This window comes from Triticum aestivum, chromosome 4D (genome assembly GCF_018294505.1).
Source record: "Triticum aestivum cultivar Chinese Spring chromosome 4D, IWGSC CS RefSeq v2.1, whole genome shotgun sequence".
NCBI lineage: Eukaryota > Viridiplantae > Streptophyta > Magnoliopsida > Poales > Poaceae > Triticum > Triticum aestivum.
Genome location: NC_057805.1, coordinates 94,072,831 through 94,096,190, shown reverse-complemented (window position 1 = coordinate 94,096,190; position 23,360 = coordinate 94,072,831).

Here is a 23,360-nt window from a genome sequence, read left to right as displayed (position 1 = left end):
CTAATTTTCTTTAGCATATTATTCTATGAAAAGTGTGCTCCGTCTGATGTGCCCTGGTTGATTCTGCTCGTCTGGAATGCCAATTTACCATACGAAGTCAGCTATCTTATGTGGTCTTGATGAGTAGGGATTCACGGACGAGTGGGATTTGTAGTCGAATTCCTGTCTATCTTAACTTCTGAAGGTCGTGTCCATACCACAGTAGCATATCCAAAATAAGTTGATGTTTGTCACGAACAGCGGTTCAGACAGGAAGTGGCTGTTGGAACTCCACTCGAGCAGGAGTATTGTGAAAACTAGATGACACCCCGCGCGGTGCCGCGGAACTTTAAGCTAACATTAAGGGTTTTGTAGTAAAAATATAATGTAATGCTAAATTGAATAAAAATTGCAAGAATAATAATGTGCTAGCCACTGGTTGTAGAGTAGGCTTTATAAAAATATAGAAAAAGTATATATATTAGCCTATGATCCTATTGGGTTACCGTCAATTGTGTTATGTGACATTGCATTGTAGAAATAGGATATAGTAGGAAAAAGGGGGTTGATCAGGAATAGTCCTTCATCATATTTGCAGTGTTGCATGTCGCAAGTAGATATTAGCACATGAAATTTATAAAGCTAAACACTAAGAAAGATGCACTCTAGTTGTTTGCCCTTCGAGTTTCGTGATGTCACCGCAAAACTCTGAGAAAATGCAACTTAGAAGCCTTAATTCACAACCTTGCTCAACACCAGATAAATCAGTTTCACAAAGCCAACCTTGAGCATGGATATTTGGCTCCTCACATTTCAAGAATAAGATGCGTCCTGTAAGCATCAATCAGTAGATAGCTATTGGTAAAGCCAGTTTGAATTTCATGTGTTTATTACTATGAATCTATGACATGATGAGAGCTATGAAACAAAATTATGGATATAAATAGCGAATGTTGTGTGATAGATGAAACTTTTACATAGCAGGCCTACCAGGTGAAGGAAATATGCCCTAGAGGCAATAATAAAGTTGTTATTTATATTTCCTTATATCATGATAAATGTTTATTATTCATGCTAGAATTGTATTAACCGGAAACTTAGTACATGTGTGGATACATAGACAAACAGAGTGTCCCTAGTATGCCTCTACTAGACTAGCTCGTTAATCAAAGATGGTTAAGTTTCCTAACCATAGACATGTGTTGTCATTTGATGAACGGGATCACATCATTAGAGAATGATGTGATGGACAAGACCCATCCGTTAGCTTAGCATTAATGATCGTTCAGTTTTTATTGCTATTGCTTTCTTCATGACTTATACATGTTCCTCTGACTATGAGATTATGCAACTCCCGAATACCGGAGGAACACCTTGTGTGCTATCAAACGTCACAACGTAACTGGGTGATTATAAAGATGCTCTACAGGTGTCTCCGATGGTGTTTGTTGAGTTGGCATAGATCGAGATTAGGATTTGTCACTCCGTGTATCGGAGAGGTATCTCTGGGCCCTCTCGGTAATGATCATCACTATAAGCCTTGCAAGCAATGTGACTAATGAATTAGTTACGGGATGATGCATTACGGAACGAGTAAAGAGACTTGCCAGTAACGAGATTGAACTAGGTATGATGATACCGACGATCGAATCTCAGGCAAGTAAAATACCGATGACAAAGGGAACAACGTATGTTGTTATGCGGTTTGACCGATAAAGATCTTCGTAGAATATCTAGGAGCCAATATGAGCATCCAGGTTCCACTATTGGTTATGTGATTTGATGACGATTTGTATTACGAGTTATGTGATTTGATGACCGAAGTTTGTTTGGAGTCCCGGATGAGATCACGGACATGACGAGGAGTCTCCAAATGGTCGAGAGGTAAAGATTCATATATTGGAAGGTTACATTCGGACACCGGAATGGTTCGGGTTGTTTCGGAGTACCGGGGGTTACCGACCCCCCCCCCCCTCCCGGGAAGTTCATGGGACTTCTGAAGGAAATATGCCCTAGAGGCAATAATAAAGTTGTTATTTATATTTTCTTATATCATGATAAATGTTTATTATTCATGCTAGAATTGTATTAACCGGAAACTTAGTACATGTGTGAATACATAGACAAACAGAGTGTCCGTAGTATGCCTCTACTTGACTAGCTCGTTAATCAAAGATGGTTAAGTTTCCTAGCCATAGACATGTGTTGTCATTTGATGAACGGGATCACATCATTAGAGAATGATGTGATGGACAAGACCCATCCGTTAGCTTAGCACTATGATCGTTTAGTTTATTGCTATTGCTTTCTTCATGACTTATACATGTTCCTATGACTATGAGATTATGCAACTCCCGAATACCGGAAGAACACTTAGTGTGCTATCAAACGTCACAACGTATCTGGGTGATTATAAAGATGCTCTACAGGTGTTTTCGATGGTGTTTGCTGAGTTGGCATAGATCGAGATTAGGATTTGTCACTCCGTGAATCGAAGAGGTATCTCTGGGCCCTCTCGGTAATGCACATCACTATAAGCCTTGCAAGCAATGTGACTAATGAGTTAGTTGCGGGATGATGCATTACGGAACGAGTAAAGAGACTTGCCGGTAACGAGATTGAACTAGGTATGATGAAACCGACGATCGAATCTCGGGCAAGTAACATACCGATGACAAAGGGAACAACGTATGTTGTTATGCGGTTTGACCGATAAAGATCTTCGTAGAATATGTAGGAGCCAATATGAGCATCTAGCTTCCGCTATTGGTTATTGACCGGAGATGTGTCTCGGTCATGTCTACATAGTTCTCGAACCCGTAGGGTCCGCACGCTTAACGTTCGATGATGATTTGTATTATGAGTCATGTGATTTGATGACCGAAGATTGTTCGGAGTCCCGGATGAGATCACGGACATGATGAGGAGTCTCGAAATGGTCAAGACATAAAGATTGATATATTGGACGATGTTATTCGGACACCGGATAAGTTCCGAGAGGTACCGGATAATTATCGCAGTGCCGGAGCGTTATCGGAACCCCTCGGGGGAGCTAATGGGCCTCGCTGGGCCTTAGTGGGAAGAGAGGAAGGGCCAGGAGGGCTGCCCCCCTTGGGTCCGAATTGGACTAGTGGAAGGGGGCAGCGCCCCCCTTTCCTTCCCTTCCCCCTCTTCCTTCCTTCTTCCCCCTCTTCCTTACGTGGAAACCTACTAAGACTTGGAGTCCTAGTAGGATTCCCCTCTCCTGGCGCGCCCTAGGAGGGCCGGCTGACCTCCCCTCCCCTCCTTCATATACGGGGGCAAGGGGGGCACCCTAGAACACACGAGTTCTCTTAACCGTGTGCGGTGCTCCCCTCCACAGTTACACACCTCAGTCATATCGCCGTAGTGCTTAGGCGAAGCCCTGCGCCGGTAACTTTATCATCACCGTCGCCACGCCGTCGTGCTGACGGAACTCTCCCTCGGCCTCAACTGGATCAAGAGTTCGAGGGACGTCATCGAGCTGAACGTGTGCTGATCGCGGAGGTGCCGTATGTTCGGTACTTGGATAGGTTGGATCGCGAAGACGTTCGACTACATTAACCGCGTTACTAAATCCTTCCGCTTTCGGTCTACGAGGGTACGTGGACACACTCTCCCCGCTCGTTGCTATGCATCTCCTAGATAGATCTTGCGTGATCGTAGGAAATTTTTTGAAATATTGCGTTCCCCAACAGTGGCATGCGAGCCAGGTCTATGCGTAGATGTTATAAGCATGAGTAGAACACATTGAGTTGTGGGCGATAATAGTCATACTGCTTAGCAGCAACGTCTAACTTTGATTCGGCTGCATTGTTGGATGAAGCGGCCCGGACCGACATTACATGACCGCATTCATGAGACTGGTTCTACCGACGTGCTTCGCACACAGGTGGCTAGCGGGTGTTTGTTTCTCCAACTTTAGTTGAATCGAGTTTGACTACGTCCGGTCCTTGTTGAAGGTTAAAACAACACACTTGACAAAAAATTGTTGTGGTTTTGATGCGTAGGTAAGAACGGTTCTTGCTAGAAGCCCCTAGCAGCCACGTAAAACTTGCAACAACAAAGTAGAGGACGTCTAACTTGTTTTTGCAGGGCTTGCTGTGATGTGATATGGTCAAGACGTGATGAGATATAAATTGTTGTATGAGATGATCATATTTTGTAACAGTTATCGGCAACTGGCAGGAGCCATATGGTTGTCGCTTTATTGTATGAAATGCAATCGCCATGTAATTGCTTTACTTTATCACTAAGAGGTAGCGATAGTCGTAGAAGCAATAGTTGGCGAGATGACAACGATGCTTCGATGGAGATCAAGGTGTAAAGCCGGTGACGATGGTGATCATAACGGTGCTTTGGAGATGGAGATCAAAGGCACAAGATGATGATGGCCATATCATATCACTTATTTTGATTGCATGTGATGTTTATCCTTTATGCATCTTATTTTGCTTAGTATGGCGGTAGCATTATAAGATGACCCCTCACTAAATTTCAAGGTATAAGTGTTCTCCCTGAGTATGCACCGTTGCTACAGTTCGTCGTGCCGAGACACCACGTTATGATCGGGTGTGATAAGCTCTACGTCCACATACAACGGGTGGAAGCCAGTTTTGCACACGCGGAATACTCGGGTTAAACTTGACGAGCCTAGCATATGCAGATATGGCCTCGAAACACTAAGACCGAAAGGTCGAACGTGAATCATATAGTCGATATGATCAACATAGTGATGTCCACCATTGAAAACTACTCCATCTCACATGATGATCGGACATGGTTTAGTTGATATGGATCACGTGATCATTTAGATGACTAGAGGGATGTCTATATAAGTGGGAGTTCTTATTTATCATGAACTTAGTACCTGATAGTATTTTGCATGTCCATGTTGTTGTAGTTCAATGGCCCGTGCTTCCGTTCCCTTGAATTTTAATGCGTTCCTAGAGAAAGCTAAGTTGAAAGATGATGGTAGCAACTACACTGACTGGGTCCATAACTTGAGGATTATCCTCATTGCTGCATAGAAGAATTACGTCCTGAAAGCACCGCTAGGTGCAAGACCCACTGCAGGAGCAACTCCAGATGTTATGAACGTCTGGCAGAGCAAAGCTGATGACTACTCGATAGTTCAGTGTGCCATGCTTTACGGCTTAGAATCGGGACTTTAACGACGTTTTGAACGTCATGGAGGATATGAGATGTTTTAGGAGTTGAAGTTAATATTTCAAGCAAATGCCCGAATTGAGAGATATGAAGTGTCCAATAAGTTCTATAGCTGCAAGATGGAGGAGAATAGTTCTGTCAGTGAACATATACTCAGAATGTCTGGGTACCACAACCACTTGACTCAACTGGGAGTTAATCTTCCTGATGATAGTGTCATTGACAGAGTTCTTCAATCACTGCCACCAAGCTACAAAAGCTTCGTGATGAACTATAATATGCAAGGGATGGATAAGACAATTTCCGAGCTCTCCGCAATGCTAAAAGCTGCGGAGGTAGAAATCAAGAAGGAGCATCAAGTGTTGATGGTTAACAAGACCACTAGTTTCAAGAAAAAGGGCAAAGGGAAGAAGGGGAACTTCAAGAAGAACGACAATCAAGTTGCTGCTCAAGCGAAGAAGCCCAAGTCTGGACCTAAGCCTGAGAGTGAGTGCGACTGGTCACTGGAAGCGGAACTGCCCCAAGTATTTGGCGGATAAGAAGGATGGCAAAGTGAAAGGTATATTTGATATACATGTTATTGATGTGTACCTTACTAATGCTCGTAGTAGAGCCTGGGTATTTGATACTGGTTCTGTTGCTCATATTTGCAACTCGAAACATGGGCGACGGATTAAGCAAAGATTGGCTAAGGGCGAGGTGACGATGCGCGTGGGAAATGGTTCCAAATTCGATGTGATCACCGTCGGCACGCTACCTCTACATCTACCGTCGGGCTTTGTTTTACATACGAATAATTATTTGGTGCCAGCGTTAAGCATGAACATTATACCTGGATCTTGTTTGATGCGAGACGGTTATTCATTTAAATCAGATAATAATGGTTGTTCTATTTATATGAGTAATATCTTTTATGGTCATGCACCCTTGATGAGTGGTCTATTTTTGTTGAATCTTGATTATAGTGATACACATATTCATAATATTGAAGCCAAAAGATGCAAGGTTAATAATGATAGTGCAACTTATTTGTGGCAGTTCCGTTTAGGTCATATTGGTGTAAAGCGCATGAAGAAACTCCATGCTGATGGGCTTTTGGAATCACTTGATGCTTGCGAACCATGCCTCATGGGCAAGATGACTAAGAATCCGTTCTCCGAAACAATGGAGCGAGCAACAAACTTGCTAGAAATAATACATACTGATGTATGCGGTCCGGTGAGTGTTGAGGCTCGCGGCGGGTATCATTATTTTCAGACCTTCACAGATGATTTGAGCATATATGGGTATATCTACTTGATGAAACATAAGTCTGAAACATTTGGAAAGTTCAAAGAATTTCAGAGTGAAGTTGAAATCATCGTAACAAGAAAATAAAGTTTCTACGATCTGATCGTGGAGGTGAATATTTGAGTTACGAGTTTGGTCTTCATTTGAAACAGTGTGGAATAGTTTCACAACTTACGCCACCTGGAACACCACAACGTAATGGTGTGTCCGAACATCGTAACCGCACTTTATTAGATATGGTGCAATCTATGATGTCTCTTACCGATTTACCGCTATCGTTTTGGGGTTATGCTCTAGAGACGGCTGCATTCACATTAAATAGGGCACCATCTAAATCTGTTGAGATGACACCATATGAACTGTGGTTTAGCAAGAAACCCAAGTTGTCGTTTCTTAAAGTTTGGGGTTGCGATGCTTATGTGAAAAAGCTTCAACCTGATAAGCTCGAACCCAAATCGGAGAAATGTGTCTTCATAGGATACCCAAAGGAAACTGTTGGGTACACCTTCTATCACAGATCCGAAGGCAAGATATTCGTTGCCAAGAATGGATCCTTTCTAGAGAAGGAGTTTCTCTCGAAAGAAGTGAGTGGGAGGAAAGTAGAACTTGATTAGGTAATTGTACCTGCTCCCTTATTGGAAAGTAGGTCATCACAGAAATCAGTTCCAGTGATTCCTACACCAATTAGTGAGGAAGCTAATGATAATGATCATGAAACTTCAGATCAAGTTACTACCGAACCTCGTAGGTCAATCAGAGTAAGATCCGCACCAGAGTGGTACGGTAATCCTATTCTGGAGGTCATGTTACTTGACCATGACGAACCTACGAACTATGAAGAAGCGATGATGAGCCCAGATTCCGCGAAATGGCTTGAGACCATGAAATCTGAGATGGAATCCATGTATGAGAACAAAGTATGGACTTTGGTTGACTTGCTGATGATCGTCAAGCCATAGAGAATAAATGGATATTCAAGAAGAAGACTGACGCTGACGGTAATGTTACTGTCTACAAAGCTTGACTTGTTGCGAAAGGTTTTCGACAAGTTCAAGGAGTTGACTACGATGAGACCTTCTCACCCGTAGCGATGCTTAAGTCTGTCCGAAGCACGTTAGCAATTGCCGCATTTTATGATTATGAAATTTGGCAAATGGATGTCAAAACTGCATTCCTTAATGGATATCTTAAAGAAGAGTTGTACATGATGCAACCAGAAGGTTTTGTCGATCCAAAAGGTGCTAACAAAGTGTGCAAGCTCCAGCGATCCATTTATGGGCTGGTGCAAGCCTCTCGGAGTTGGAATATACGCTTTGATAGTGTGATCAAAGCATATGGTTTTATACAGACTTTTGGAGAAGCCTGTATTTACAATAAAATGAGTGGGAGCTCTATAGCATTTCTGATATTATATGTGGATGACATGTTGTTGATCGAAAATGATACGGAATTTCTGGATAGCATAAAAGGATACTTGAATAAGAACTTTTCAATGAAAGACCTCGGTGAAGCTGCTTATATATTGGGCATCAAGATCTATAGAGATAGATCAAGACGCTTAATTGGACTTTCACAAAGCACATAGCTTGATAAAGTTTTGAAGAAGTTCAAAATTGATCAGGCAAAGAAAGGTTTTTTTCCTGTGTTACAAGGTGTGAAGTTGAGTCAGACTCAATGCCCGACCACTGCAGAAGATAGAGAGAAAATGAAAGTCATTCCCTATGCCTCAGCCATAGGTTCTATCATGTATGCAATGCTGTGTACCAGACCTGATGTGTGCCTTGCTATTAGTTTAGCTGGGAGGTACCAAAGTAATTCAGGAGTGGATCACTGGACAGCAGTCAAGAACACCCTGAAATACCTGAAAAGGACTAAGGATATGTTTCTCGTTTATGGAGGTGACAAAGAGCTCGTCGTAAATGGTTACGTTGATGCAAGCTTTGACACGGATCCAGATGACTCTAAGTCACAAACCGGATAAGTATTTATATTGAATGGTGGAGCTGTCAGTTGGCGCAGTTCTAAGCAAAGTGTCGTGGCGGGATCTACGTGTGAAGCGGAGTACATAACTGCTTCGAAAGCAGCAAATGAAGGAGTCTGGATGAAGGAGTTCACATCCGATCTAGGTGTCATACCTAGTGCATCGGGTCCAATGAAAATCTTTTGTGACAATACTGGAGCAATTGCCTTGGCGAAGGAATCCAGAATTCACAAGAGAACCAAACACATCAAGAGATGCTTCAATTCCATCCGCAATCAAGTCAAGGAGGGAGACATAGAGATTTGCAAAATACATACGGATCTGAATATTGCAGACCCGTTGACTAAGCCTCTCTCACGAGCAAAACATGATCAGCAACAAGACTCCATGGGTGTTAGAATCATTACTATGTAATCTAGATCATTGACTCTAGTGCAAGTGGAAGGCTGAAGGAAATATGCCCTAGAGGCAATAATAAAGTTGTTATTTATATTTCCTTATATCATGATAAATGTTTATTATTCATGCTAGAATTGTATTAACCGGAAACTTAGTACATGTGTGAATACATAGACAAACAGAGTGTCCCTAGTATGCCTCTACTTGACTAGCTCGTTAATCAAAGATGGTTAAGTTTCCTAGCCATAGACATATGTTGTCATTTGATGAACGGGATCACATCATTAGATAATGATGTGATGGACAAGACCCATCTGTTATCTTAGCACTATGATCGTTTAGTTTATTGCTATTCTTTTCTTCATGACTTATACATGTTCCTATGACTATGAGATTATGCAACTCCCGAATACCAGAAGAACACTTAGTGTGCTATCAAACGTCACAACGTAACTGGATGATTATAAAGATGCTCTACAGGTGTTTCCGATGGTGTTTGTTGAGTTGGCATAGATCGAGATTAGGATTTGTCACTCCGTGAATCAAAGAGGTATCTCTGGGCCCTCTCGGTAATGCACATTACTATAAGCCTTGCAAGCAATGTGACTAATGAGTTAGTTGCGGGATGATGCATTACGGAACGAGTAAAGAGACTTGTCGGTAATGAGATTGAACTAGGTATGATGATACCGACGATCAAATCTTGGGCAAGTAACATACCGATGACAAAGGGAACAGCGTATGTTGTTATGCGGTTTGACCGATAAAGATCTTCGTAGAATATGTAGGAGCCAATATGAGCATCCAGGTTCCGCTATTGGTTATTGACCAGAGATGTGTCTCGGTCATGTCTACATAGTTCTCAAACCCGTAGGGTCCCCACGCTTAACGTTCGATGATGATTTGTTTTATGAGTTATGTGATTTGATGACCGAAGATTTTTCGGAGTCCCGGATGAGGTCACGGACATGACGAGGAGTCTCGAAATGGTCGAGACATAAAGATTGATATATTGGACGATGTTATTCAGACACCGGATGAGTTCCGAGAGGTACCGGATAATTATCGGAGTGCCGGAGGGTTATCAGAACCCCCCGGGGGAGCTAATGGGCCTCGATGGGCCTTAGTGGGAAGAGAGGAAGGGCCAAGAGGGCTGTCCGCGCCCCCCTATGGGTCCTAATTGGACTAGGGGAAGGGGCAGCGCCCCCCTTTCCTTGCCTTCCCCCTCCTCCTTCTTCTTCCCCCTCTTCCTTAGGTGGAAACCTACTAGGACTTGGAGTCCTAGTAGGATTTCCCTCTCCTGGCGCGCCCTAGGAGGGCCGGCTGGCCTCCCCTCGCCTCCTTTATATACGGGGGCAGGGGGCACCCTAGTACACACATGTTCTCTTAACCGTGTGCGGTGCCACCCTCCACAGTTACACACCTCGGTCATATTGTCGTAGTGCGTAGGCGAAGCCCTGCATCGGTAACTTCATCATCATCGTCGCCACGCTGTTGTGCTAACGGAACTCTCCCTCGGCCTCAGCTGGATCAAGAGTTCGAGGGACGTCATCGAGCTGAACGTGTGCTGATCGCGGAGGTGCCATACGTTCGGTACTTGGATCGGTTGGATCGCGAAGACGTTCGACTACATCAACCGCGTTACTAAACGCTTCCGCTTTCGGTCTACGAGGGTACGTGGACACACTCTCCCCGCTCGTTGCTATGCATCTCCTAGATAGATCTTGCGTGATCGTAGGATTTTTTTTTTGAAATACTACGTTCCCCAACACCTTCATGGGCATTAGTGGAAAGGAGAGGAGGCCCACAAGGGAGGCCGCGTGCCCCCCATGGCCAGTCCGAACTGGACTAGGGAGGGGGGCGGCGCCCCCTCTTTCCTTCTCCCCTCTTCCTCCTTCCCTCTCTCTCCCTCTCTTGGAAAGGAAGGGGACTCCAACTAGGATTGGGAATCCTAGTTGGACTCCCCTATGGCGCGCGCTCCCCTATGGCCGGCCTCCTCTCCTCCCCCCTTTATATACGTGGGAGGGGGCACCCCAAAGGCACACCAAGTCTTCTCTTAGCCGTGTGCGGTGCCCCCCTCCACATTTACACACCTCGGTCATATCGTCGTAGTGCTTAGGCGAAGCCGTGCGCCGGTAACTTCATCATCACCGTCACCACGCCGTCGTGCTGACGGAACTCTCCCTCATCCTCAACTGGATCAAGAGATCGAGGGACGTCATCGAGCTGAACGTGTGCTAAACGAGGAGGTGTCGTACGTTCGATGCTTGGATAGGTTGGATCGCGAAGACGTTCGACTACATCAACTGCGTTACAAAATGCCTCCGCTATCGGTCTACGAGGGTACGTGGACACACTCTCCCCGCTCATTGCTATGCATCTCCTAGATAGATCCTGCGTGATCGTAGGAATTTTTTTGAAATACTGCGTTCCCAACACTGGTATCAGAGCCAGGTCTATGCGTAGAAGTTATATGCATGAGTAGAACACAACGAGTTGTGGGCGATAATAGTCATACTGTGTGACGCCCGGGTAATTAAGCTACAGTAATCCCACGCTAATGGTGCCACGTTACCTCCGTTACTGTTGCTAATCTATCGTTAGATCAAAACCGGTCCAAAATTCAAATTCAAAATTTGGTAAATAATAAAAGTTTTCAAACATTAAAATAAAAATGTTCGGTTTGTACTAAATATTACATAGATAATTATGGTGTAGAAGACACAGTTTTATAAAATGCATAAATATTTTAAATTGAATTAAAACAGAAGGGAAAATAAATAAAAGAAAGAAAATACAAAAGAGAAAAACAAAAGACCAAAAAATATATATAAGAGAAACCCCCCGGGCTTCGGCCCAGCTGACCACAGGCCCAACTGGCCAACCCACCAGGCCCAGCCGACCACTCCCCCACTCCCTCTTATCCACTCCCCCCCGCTCTAACCCACTACCCCCACTTCCCCCACTCCCCCTCGTCAGCCCCCACCTCCCGATCCGATCTGGATCGGGGAAGGGGATCGAGGCCGCTCCCTCGCGCTGCCGCACGCCCAGAGGTGAGAAGCCTCATGCCCGACCCTCCCTCGCAGCCTCTCCTCCCTCCATTCTCCCCTGCTCTGCCCGTCGTCGACCCTCACCTCCCCGTCCGGCCTCGACCGGCGCCCACCTCCGCAACCACTGCCGTGGCGGCGCTTCGCCGTCTTGGTCGCGTCCGCCGCGGCTCCCCGTGGCCCCGGCGAGCACGCCCGCGCCCGAGGGCTGCCGCCTCCGCCCCGCAGCTTCTCCGTCGTCCCCGCGCCACGCCTCCCCAAGTCTCTACTCTACCTCGCGTCTGCCGGCCCGTGCGGCCGCCGGACCTCACCGGTAGGGTCCATCCGGCCTCCCCGAGCCCTCCTCTGCAACGATGTGAGCATCCGGCTCCCCCTGGCCTCTCCCCTCTCCTCCCCGTGCCCTCCAGTGCCGGTTGCCGCTAGCTCCGCCGTAGTCGCCGCCTTCCATCGCCCCGGCGCTGTTTCGGCCGCCCCTAGCTTCAGACGAAGGCACCTCTCGACGCGACGCCTCGCGCTTATCCGTTTGGCACCCGGGGCTGCCCCTTTTGGTCGCCAGAGCCACTGGCTCCGCGCGCCGCCGCTGTTCTCTGAACTCACCGTCGGGTACGCACCAGCGCACACACGTTCTGACAGTGGGTTGACCCACTGACGTGTGGGCCTGCCCGGTTTAACCATTCCCTCAACCACCTAATTAGAACCTAATAAAACTGTTTAGTTGAATAACTGAAAATGACATGTGGACCCATTTCATTTAAAAGCCTGTTTAAAGATATCTAAGTCAATGACATGTGCCCCCCCCACTTAATCTATTAATTAACTTAATTAAATTGTTAATTTACCCTATCTCTATGACAACTGAGTCCCACCAGCCAGTTTGACCAGTCAACGTTGACCTAGTCAACTGCTGACTGGACTATTGACTTTGACCCTGACCCCACCAGTCATACACTGTGGCTAGCACTGCATTATGTGGCAAAAGTATTTACTGATTTATTTTGGAATATAAATAAATCCATAAATTGAATAAACCTTTAAAAATTAATATAAAATAAACCGTACCTCGGATGAAGAAACTTTGTACATGAAAGTTGCTCAGAACGACGAGACGAATCCGGATACACAGCCCGTTCATCCGCCACACGTCCCTAGCATAGCAAACATGCAATCGCCCCCCTCAGGTTCATCTGTCCAAAAACGCGAAACACCGGGGATACTTTCCCGGATGTTTCCCCCCTTCGCCAGTAGCACCTACTACTACGTTAGGTCACCTCTAGCACCTCGTAGTGCCATGTTACACTTTATGATGCTTGATTGCCCTGTTATTTATTGTGTTTCCCCTCCGTTACTTCTTTCCGGTAGACCCCGAGACTGCCGGCGACCCCCAGTTCGACTACGGTGATGATGACCCTTCCTTCTTGCCAGAGCAACCAGGCAAGCCCCCCCTTGATCACCAGATATCGCCTATTCTTCTCTATACTGCTTGCATTAGAGTAGTGTAGCATGTTACTGATTTTGGTTAATCCTATTCTGTTGCATAGCCTGTCATTGTTGCTACAGTTGTTACCCTTACCTGCTATCCTACTGCTTAGTATAGGATCCTAGTGTTCCATCAGTCGCCCTACACTCTTGTCCGTCTGCCATGCTATACTACTGGGCCGTGATCACTTTGGGAGGTGATCACGGGTATATACTATATACTTTATATACATGACACATGTGGTGACTAAAGTCGGGTCAGCTCGTTGAGTACCCACAAGTGATTCTGATGAGGGGGCTGAAAGGACAGGTGGCTCCATCCCGGTAGAGGTGGGCCTGGGTTCCTGACGGCCCCCGACTGTTACTTTGTGGCGGAGCGACAGGGCAGGTTGAGACCACCTAGGAGAGAGGTGGGCCTGGCCCTGGTCGGCGTCCGCGGATACTTAAAAATAACACGCTTAACGAGTTCTTGGTATTTGATCTGAGTCTGGCCATTTGGTCTATACGCACTAACCAACTACGCGGGAACAGTTATGGGCACTCGACGTCGTGGTATCAGCCGAAGCCTTCGTGACGTCAGCGACTGAGCGGCGCGCGCCGGATTGGAACGTAAGCCTGATCTTGTATTAAGGGGGCTAGTTCTGCTTCTGGTCGCCCTCGCAACGTGCAGGTGTGCAATGGGCGATGGGCCCAGACCCCTGCGCGCATAGGATTTAGACCGGCGTGCTGACCTCTCTGTTGAGCCTAGGTGGGGCTGCAACGTGTTGATCTTCCGAGGCCGGGCATGACCCAGGAAAGTGTGTCCGACCAAATGGGATCAAGCGTGTTGGGTTATGTGGGGTACCCCTGCAGGGAAGTTTATCTATTCGAATAGCCGTGATCTTCGGTAACAGGACGACCCGGAGTTGTACCTTGACCTTATGACAACTAGAACCGGATACTTAATAAAACACACCCTTCCAAGTGCCAGATACAACCCGGTGATCGCTCTCTAACAGGGCGACGAGGAGGGGATTGCCGGGTAGGATTATGCTATGCGATGCTACTTGGTGAACTTACCATCTACTCTCTTCTACATGCTGCAAGATGGAGGTGGCCAGAAGCGTAGTCTTCGACAGGATTAGCTATCCCCCTCTTATTCTGGCATTCTGCAGTTTAGTCCACCGTTATGGCCCTTTACACATATACCCATGCATATGTAGTGTAGCTCCTTGCTTGCGAGTACTTTGGATGAATACTCACGGTTGCTTTTCTCCCTCTTTTCCCCCTTTCCTTTCTACCTGGTTGTCGCAATCAGATGCTGGAGTCAGGAGCTATTGATCCCGAGGATGATTCTACGTGGAGTTCGGCTTCGAGGAGTAGTTAGGAGGTCCCAGGCAGGCGGCCTTGCCTTTTCGATCGTTGCTACTTTTGTGCTAGCCTTCTTAAGGCAATCTTGTTTAACTTATGTCTGTACTCAGATATTATGGCTTCCGCTGACTCTTGTGTTTTCGAGCTTATGTATTCGAGCCTTCGAGGCCCCTGGCTTGTAATATAAAGCTTGTTTTATTTTAATTTGTGTCTAGAGTTGTGTTGTGATATCTTCCCGTGAGTCCTCGATCTTGATCGTACACATTCGCGTGTATGATTAGTGTACGATTGAATCGGGGGCGTCACATACTGCTTACCAGCAACGTTTAACTTTGATTCGGTGGTATTGTTGGATGAAGCGGCCCGGACCGACATTACATGACCACGTTCATGAGACTGGTTCTACCGACGTGCTTAGCACATAGGTGGCTAGCGGGTGTCTGTTTCTCCAACTTTACTTGAATCGAGTTTGACTACGCCCGGTCCTGGTTGAAGGTTAAAACGGCACACTTGACAAAAAATTGTTGTGGTTTGATGCGTAGGTAAGAACGGTTCATGGTAGAAGCCCGTAGCAGCCACGTAAAACTTGCAACAACAAAGTAGAGGACGTCTAACCTGTTTTTGCAGGGCTTGCTGTGATCTGATATGGTCAAGACGTGATGAGATATAAATTGTTGTATGAGATGATCATGTTTTGTAACAGTTATCGGCAACTGGTAGGAGCCATATGGTTGTCGCTTTATTGTATGAAATGCAATCGCCATGTAATTGCTTTACTTTATCACTAAGTGGTAGCGATAGTCGTAGAAGCAATAGTTGGCGAGATGACAATGATGCTTCGATGGAGATCAAGGTGTCAAGCCGGTGATGACGGTGATCATGACGGTGCTTTGGAGATGGAGATCAAAGGCACAAGATGATGATGGCCATATCATATCACTTATTTTGATTGCATGTGATGTTTATCCTTTATGCATCTTATTTTTCTTTGTATGGCGGTAGCATTATAAGATGATCCCTCACTAAATTTCAAGGTATAAGTGTTCTCCCTGAGTATGCACCTTTGCTACAGTTTGTTGTGCCGAGACACCACGTGATGATCGGGTGAGATAAGCTCTACGTTCACATACAACGGGTGGAAGCCAGTTTTGCACATGCAGAATACTCGGGCTAAACTTGACGAGCCTAGCATATGCAGATATGGGCTCGGAACACTGAGACCGAAAGGTCGAACGTGAATCATATAGTAGATATGATCAACATAGTGATGTTCACCATTGAAAACTAGTCCATCTCACGTGATGATCGGACATGGTTTAGTTCATATGGATCACGTGATCATTTAGATGACTAGAGGGATGTCTATCTGAGTGGGAGTTCTTAAGTAATATGATTAATTGAACTTTAATTTATCATGAACTTAGTACCTGATAGTATTTTGCATGTCTATGTTGTTGTAGTTCAATGGCCCGTGCTTCCGTTCTCTTGACTTTTAATGCGTTCCTAGAGAAAGCTAAGTTGAAAGATGATGGTAGCAACTACACGGACTGGGTCCGTAACTTGAGTATTATCCTCATTGCTCCACAGAAGAATTACGTCCTGGAAGCACCGCTAGGTGCAAGACCCGCTGCAAGAGCAACTATAGATGTTATGAACGTCTGGCAGAGCAAAGCTGATGACTACTCGATAGTTCAGTGTGCCATGCTTTACGGCTTAGAATCGGGACTTTAACGACGTTTTGAACGTCATGGAGGATATGAGATGTTTCAGGAGTTGAAGTTAATATTTCAAGCAAATGCCCGAATTGAGAGATATGAAGTGTCCAATAAGTTCTATAGCTGCAAGATGGAGGAGAATAGTTCTGTCAGTGAACATATACTCAGAATGTCTGGGTACCACAACCACTTGACTCAACTGGGAGTTAATCTTCCTGATGATAGTGTCATTGACAGAGTTCTTCAATCACTGCCACCAAGCTACAAAAGCTTCGTGATGAACTATAATATGCAAGGGATGGATAAGACAATTTCCGAGCTCTTCACAATGCTAAAAGCTGCGGAGGTAGAAATCAAGAAGGAGCATCAAGTGTTGATGGTTAACAAGACCACTAGTTTCAAGAAAAAGGGCAAAGGGAAGAAGGGGAACTTCAAGAAGAACGACAATCAAGTTGCTGCTCAAGTGAAGAAGCCCAAGTCTGGACCTAAGCCTGAGAGTGAGTGCGATTGGTCACTGGAAGCGGAACTGCCCCAAGTATTTGGCGGATAAGAAGGATGACAAAGTGAAAGGTATATTTGATATACATGTTATTGATGTGTACCTTACTAATGGTCATAGTAGTGCTTGGGTATTTGATACTGGTTCTGTTGCTCATATTTGCAACTCGAAACAGGGGCTACGAATTAAGCAAAGATTGGCTAAGGACGAGGTGACGATGCGCGTGGGAAATGGTTCCAAAGTCGATGTGATCGCCGTCGGCACGCTACCTCTACATCCACCGTAGGGATTAGTTTTAGACCTGAATAATTTTTTGGTGCCAGCGTTAAGCATGAACATTATATCTGGATCTTGTTTGATGCGAGACGGTTATTCATTTAAATCAAAGAATAACGGTTGTTCTATTTATATGAGTAATATCTTTTATGGTCATGCACCCTTGATGAGTGGTCTATTTTTGTTGAATCTTGATTATAGTGATACACATATTCATAATATTGAAGCCAAAAGATGCAAGGTTAATAATGATAGTGCAACTTATTTGTGGCACTGCCGTTTAGGTCATATTGGTGTAAAGCGCATGAAGAAACTCCATGCTGATGGGCTTTTGGAATCACTTGATTATGAATCACTTGATGCTTGCGAACCATGCCTCATGGGCAAGATGACTAAGACTCCGTTCTCCGGAACAATGGAGCGAGCAACTGACTTATTGGAAATAATACATACTGATGTATGCGGTCCCATGAGTGTTGAGGCTCGCAGCGGGTATCTTTAGTTTCTGACCTTCACAGATGATTTCAGCAGATATGGGTATATATACTTGATGAAACATAAGTCTGAAACATTTGAAAAGTTCGAAGAATTTCAGAGTGAAGTGGAAAATCATCGTAACAAGAAAATAAAGTTCCTACGATCTGATCATGGAGGTGTATATTTGAGTTATGAGTTTGGTCTTCATTTGAAACAATGTGGAATAGTTTCGCAACTCAAGCCACATGGAACACCACAACGTCATAGTGTGTCCAAACGTCGTAACCGTACTTTATTAGATATGATGCGATCTATGATGTCTCTTACTGATTTACCGCTATCGTTTTGGGGTTATGCTTTAGAGACGGTTGCATTCACGTTAAATAGGGCACCATCTAAATCCATTGAGATGACACCATATGAACTATGGTTTGGCAAGAAACCCAAGTTGTCCTTTCTTAAAGTTTGGGGTTGCGATGCTTATGTGAAAAAGCTTCAACCTGATAAGCTCGAACCCAAATCGGAGAAATGTGTCTTCATAGGATACCCAAAGGAGACTGTTGGGTACACCTTCTATCACAGATCTGAAGGCAAGATATTCGTTGCTAAGAATGGATCCTTTGTAGAGAAGTATTTTCTCTCAAAAGAAGTGAGTGGGAGGAAAGTAGAACTTGATGAGGTAATTGTACCTTCTCCCGAGTTGGAAACTAGCACATCACAGAAATTAGTTCCAGTGATTCCTACACCAATTAGTGAGGAAGTTAATGATGATGATCATGAAACTTCAGATCAAGTTACTACTGAACCTCGTAGGTCAACCAGAGTAAGATCCGCACCAGAGTGGTATGTTCTGGAAGTCATGTTACTTGATCATGACGAACCTACGAACTATGAGGAAGCGATGATGAACCCATATTCCGAGAAATGGCTTGAGGCCATGATATCTGAGATGGGATCCATGTATGAGAACAAAGTATGGACTTTGGTTGACTTGCCCGATGATCGGCAAGCCATAGAGAATAAATGGATCTTCAAGAAGACTGGCGCTGACGGTAATGTTACTGTCTACAAAGCTCGACTTGTTGCGAAATGTTTTCGACAAGTTCAAGGAGTTGACTACGATGAGACCTTCTCACCCGTAGCGATGCTTAAGTCTGTCCGAATCATGTTAGCAATTGCCGCATTTTATGATTATGAAATTTGGCAAATGGATGTCAAAACTGCATTCCTTAATGGATATATTAAAGAAGAGTTGTATATGATGCAACCAGAAGGTTTTGTCGATCCAAAAGGTGCTAACAAAGTGTGCAAGCTCCAGCAATCCATTTATGGACTGGTGCAAGCCTCTCGGAGTTGGGATATACGCTTTGATAGTGTGATCAAAGCATATGGTTTTATACAGACTTTTGGAGAAGCGTGTATTTACAAGAAAGTGAGTGGGAGCTCTGTAACATTTATGATATTATATGTGGATGACATATTGTTGATCGGAAATGATACTGAATTTCTGAATAGCATAAAAGGATACTTGAATAAGAGTTTTTCAATGAAAGACCCCGGTGAAGCTGCTTATATATTAGGCATCAAGATCTATAGAGATAGATCAAGACGCTTAATTGGACTTTAACAAAGCACATACCTTGATAAAGTTTTGAAGAAGTTCAAAATGGATTAGGCAAAGAAAGGGTTTTTGCCTGTGTTACAAGGAGTGAAGTTGAGTCAGACTCAATGCCCGACCACTGCAGAAGATAGAGAGAAAATGAAAGTCATTCCCTATTCCTCAGCCATAGGTGCTATCATGTATGCAATGTTGTGTACCTGACCTGATGTGTGCCTTGCTATTAGTTTAGCAGGGAGGTACCAAAGTAATCCAGGAGTGGATCACTGGACAGCAGTCAAGAACATCCTGAAATATCTGAAAAGGACTAAGGATATGTTTCTCGTTTATGGAGGTGACAAAGACCTCGTCGTAAATGGTTACGTCGATGCAAGCTTTGACACTGATCCGGATGACTCTAAGTCACAAACCGGATAAGTATTTATATTGAATGGTGGAGCTGTCAGTTGGTGCAGTTCTAAGCAAAGTGTCGTGGCGGGATCTACGTGTGAAGCGGAGTACATAGCTGCTTCGGAAGCAGCAAATGAAGGAGTCTGCATGAAGGAGTTCATATCCGATCTAGGTGTAATACCTAGTGCATTGGGTCCAATGAAGATCATTTGTGACAATACTGGAGCAATTGCCTTGGCGAAGGAATCCAGATTTCACAAGAGAACCAAACACATCAAGAGACGCTTCAATTCCATCCGTGATCAATTCAAGGAGGGAGACATAGAGATTTGCAAGATACATACGGATCTGAATGTTGCAGACCCATTGAATAAGCCTCTCTCACGAGCAAAACATGATCAGCACCAAGACTCCATGGGTTTTACAATCATTACTATGTAATCTAGATTATTGACTCTAGTGCAAGTGGGAGACTGAAGGAAATATGCCCTAGAGGCAATAATAGAGTTGTTATTTATATTTCCTTATATCATGATAATTTCTTATTATTCATGCTAGAATTGTATTAACCGGAAACTTAGTACATGTGTCGATACATAGACAAACAGAGTGTCCCTAGTATGCCTCTACTAGACTAGCTAATTAAACAAAGATGGTTAAGTTTCCTAACCATAGACATGTGTTGTCATTTGATGAACGGGATCACATCATTAGAGAATGATGTGATGGACAAGACCCATCCGTTAGCTTAGCATTAATGATCTTTTAGTTTTTATTGCTATTGCTTTCTTCATGACTTATACATGTTCCTCTGAGTATGAGATTATGCAACTCCCGAATACTGAGGAACACCTTGTGTGCTATCAAACATCACAACGTAACTGGGTGATTATAAAGATGTTATACAGGTGTCGCCGATGGTGTTTGTTGAGTTGGCATAGATTGAGATTAGGATTTGTCACTCCGTGTATCGGAGAGGTATCTCTCAGCCCTCTCGGTAATGATCGTCACTATAAGCATTGCAAGCAATGTGACTAATGAGTTAGTTACGGGATGATGCATTACAGAACGAGTAAAGAGACTTGACGGTAACGAGATTGAACTAGGTAAGATAATATCGACGATCGAATCTCGGGCAAGTAACATACCGATGACAAAGGGAACAACGTATGTTGTTATGCGGTTTGACCGATAAAGATCTTCATAGAATATGTAGGAGCCAATATGAGCATCCAGGTTCCGCTATTGGTTGTTGACCGGAGATGTGCCTCGGCCATGTCTACATAGTTGTCGAACCCGTAGGGTCCGCACGCTTAACGTTTGATGACGATTTGTATTACGAGTTATGTGATTTGATGACCGAAGTTTGTTTGGAGTCCCGGATGAGATCATGGACATGACGAGGAGTCTCGAAATGGTCGAGAGGTAAAGATTCATATATTGGAAGGTTGCATTCGGACACCGGAATGGTTCGGGTTGTTTCGGATGAGTTTCGGAGTACCGGGGGTTATCGGAACCCCACCCCCCCGGAAGTTCATGGGCCTTAGTGGAAAGGAGAGGAGGGCCACAAGGGAGGCCGCCCGCCCATGGCCAGTCCGAATTGGACTAGGGAGGGGGGCGGCGCCCCCATTTTCCTTCTCCCCTCTTCCTCCTTCCCTCTCTCTCCCTCTCTTGGAACGGAAGGGGACTCCAACTAGGATTGGGAATCCTAGATGGACTCCCCTATGGCGCGCTCCCCCCTATGGCCGGCCTCCTCTCCTCCCCCCTTTATATACGTGGGAGGGGGCACCCCAAAGGCACACCAAGTCTTCTCTTAGCCGTGTGCGGTGCCCCCCTCCGCAGTTACACACCTCGGTCATATCGTCATAGTGCTTAGGTGAAGCCCTGCGCCGGTACCTTCATCATCACCGTCGCCACGCCATCGTGCTGATGGAACTCTCCCTCGTCCTCAACTGGATCAAGAGATCGAGGGACGTCATCGAGCTGAACGTGTGCTGAACGCGGAGGTGCCGTACGTTCGGTGCTTGGATCAGTTGGATCACGAAGACGTTCGACTACATCAACTGCGTTACTAAACGCCTCCGCTAGCGGTCTACGAGGGTACATAGACACACTCTTCCCGCTCGTTGCTATGCATCTCCTAGATAGATCTTGCGTGATCGTAGGAATTTTTTGAAATACTGCGTTCCCAACACCAGGCTACAACAATCAGAATACGGTTAAGTCAACACATCAATCATGCATGTTAACAAAACCGTGCAATTTTCATTTATATGTCCCAAAGCGTAAATATGATTTGACTTGTAATTATCATTGAGTATACATAACTTTTGATACAACTTCTTAGCAACGTCTTCAAGTGGTATCATCGCACAGTGGAATGGATGGGCAAACTGCTTTGCACATTGCATAATCCTTGTAAGAGCGAAACACTTTCCCGGACCGCGAAAACTTGATTATAGTGTTGTCATTCCAGATGTAGAGGTTCTATCTCTACTACTCCCTCTGTTCCTAAATTAAACGTCTTATATTGAGGAACATAGGGAGTAGATAAGTGCATTCTGGAAGATACTATTTCAGGTTTATTATAGGATTCTGGAAGACCAAATAGAAGAAGAGAAGTAAAAGGGGGAATTCCAAATTCCCTGATTATATTACTGAAGTGGTTAATACTAATATTTTTTTGCGGGGAATACTAATAGGTTACAAATGGAGGAATATAAAAAGAAAAAAGCAATTTGATCCTCAATATAAGGATAAACCACCCAAGCCATCTGTTTTCTTAGTTGGAGATCTTGAGACTATCCCGTTGATGGATGATCCGCGAAACCTTATGCTTATCTTGAACTCCCCTATATAGTTCCCATGACGGTCAAAGAAAATAGAAATAAATGGTGGTGCGGTTGATTACCAATGATCCGCTGCAAAAAAAAACAATGTTCTCACATGGCTTCCTGTATAGCAAATTATTTCCCGCAGATTAAAAACTGGAATTTTGATAAATCTATGCGAAAGCGATGTACAGATGAGTGATGACATATACTTTAGCACAAAAATACTCCATAGGAAAAGGAAGGACTAGAACAACAGGCAACAACCCAGATGAACGCCCTTTTCCTTGTACTGCATGACACTGTAAGAACCTGCCTCTAAATTCCTAAACCGAACCTGAACATGCAAAGAGGTTTAGAACATTTTTAAATGAAAGGAATGCCATAGCACACTTAAGGGAAAACAGAGAAGAGCAAGTGTCCGACAACACATAGGATCGCATCTCCAGGAGTGATGCTAGTGTCACGGTGAAGGTCTGGCCAAAAGGAAGAACACAAGAAGGAGCCCCTCTTCTTCATGGTCCACTAGACGCCATGCCGACCGCTTCGCCGAGATCGACCCAAGAGCAAAGGGAGGAGGGACCGAGGGGATGCACAATAAGCAGCAGCAAGATTGTTGTCACTGCTGCGGTGACATAGGGTGAGTGTGGACGCAGCCGGAGCCTGGTGAAGCCGATGCGGACGGTCGGAGTGGCCGGTCGGGCAAAGCCATTGTTGACATAGGTGCTGCGGGCATGCAGAGGCGCTGTCCAAGCGCGGCATTGCGGCCGGGGGAAGCCGGGTGGCGCATTGAGGTACCACTACGGGTGCCGGCGCCACCGTCCAGGACCGGTGTGGTTGCGCGA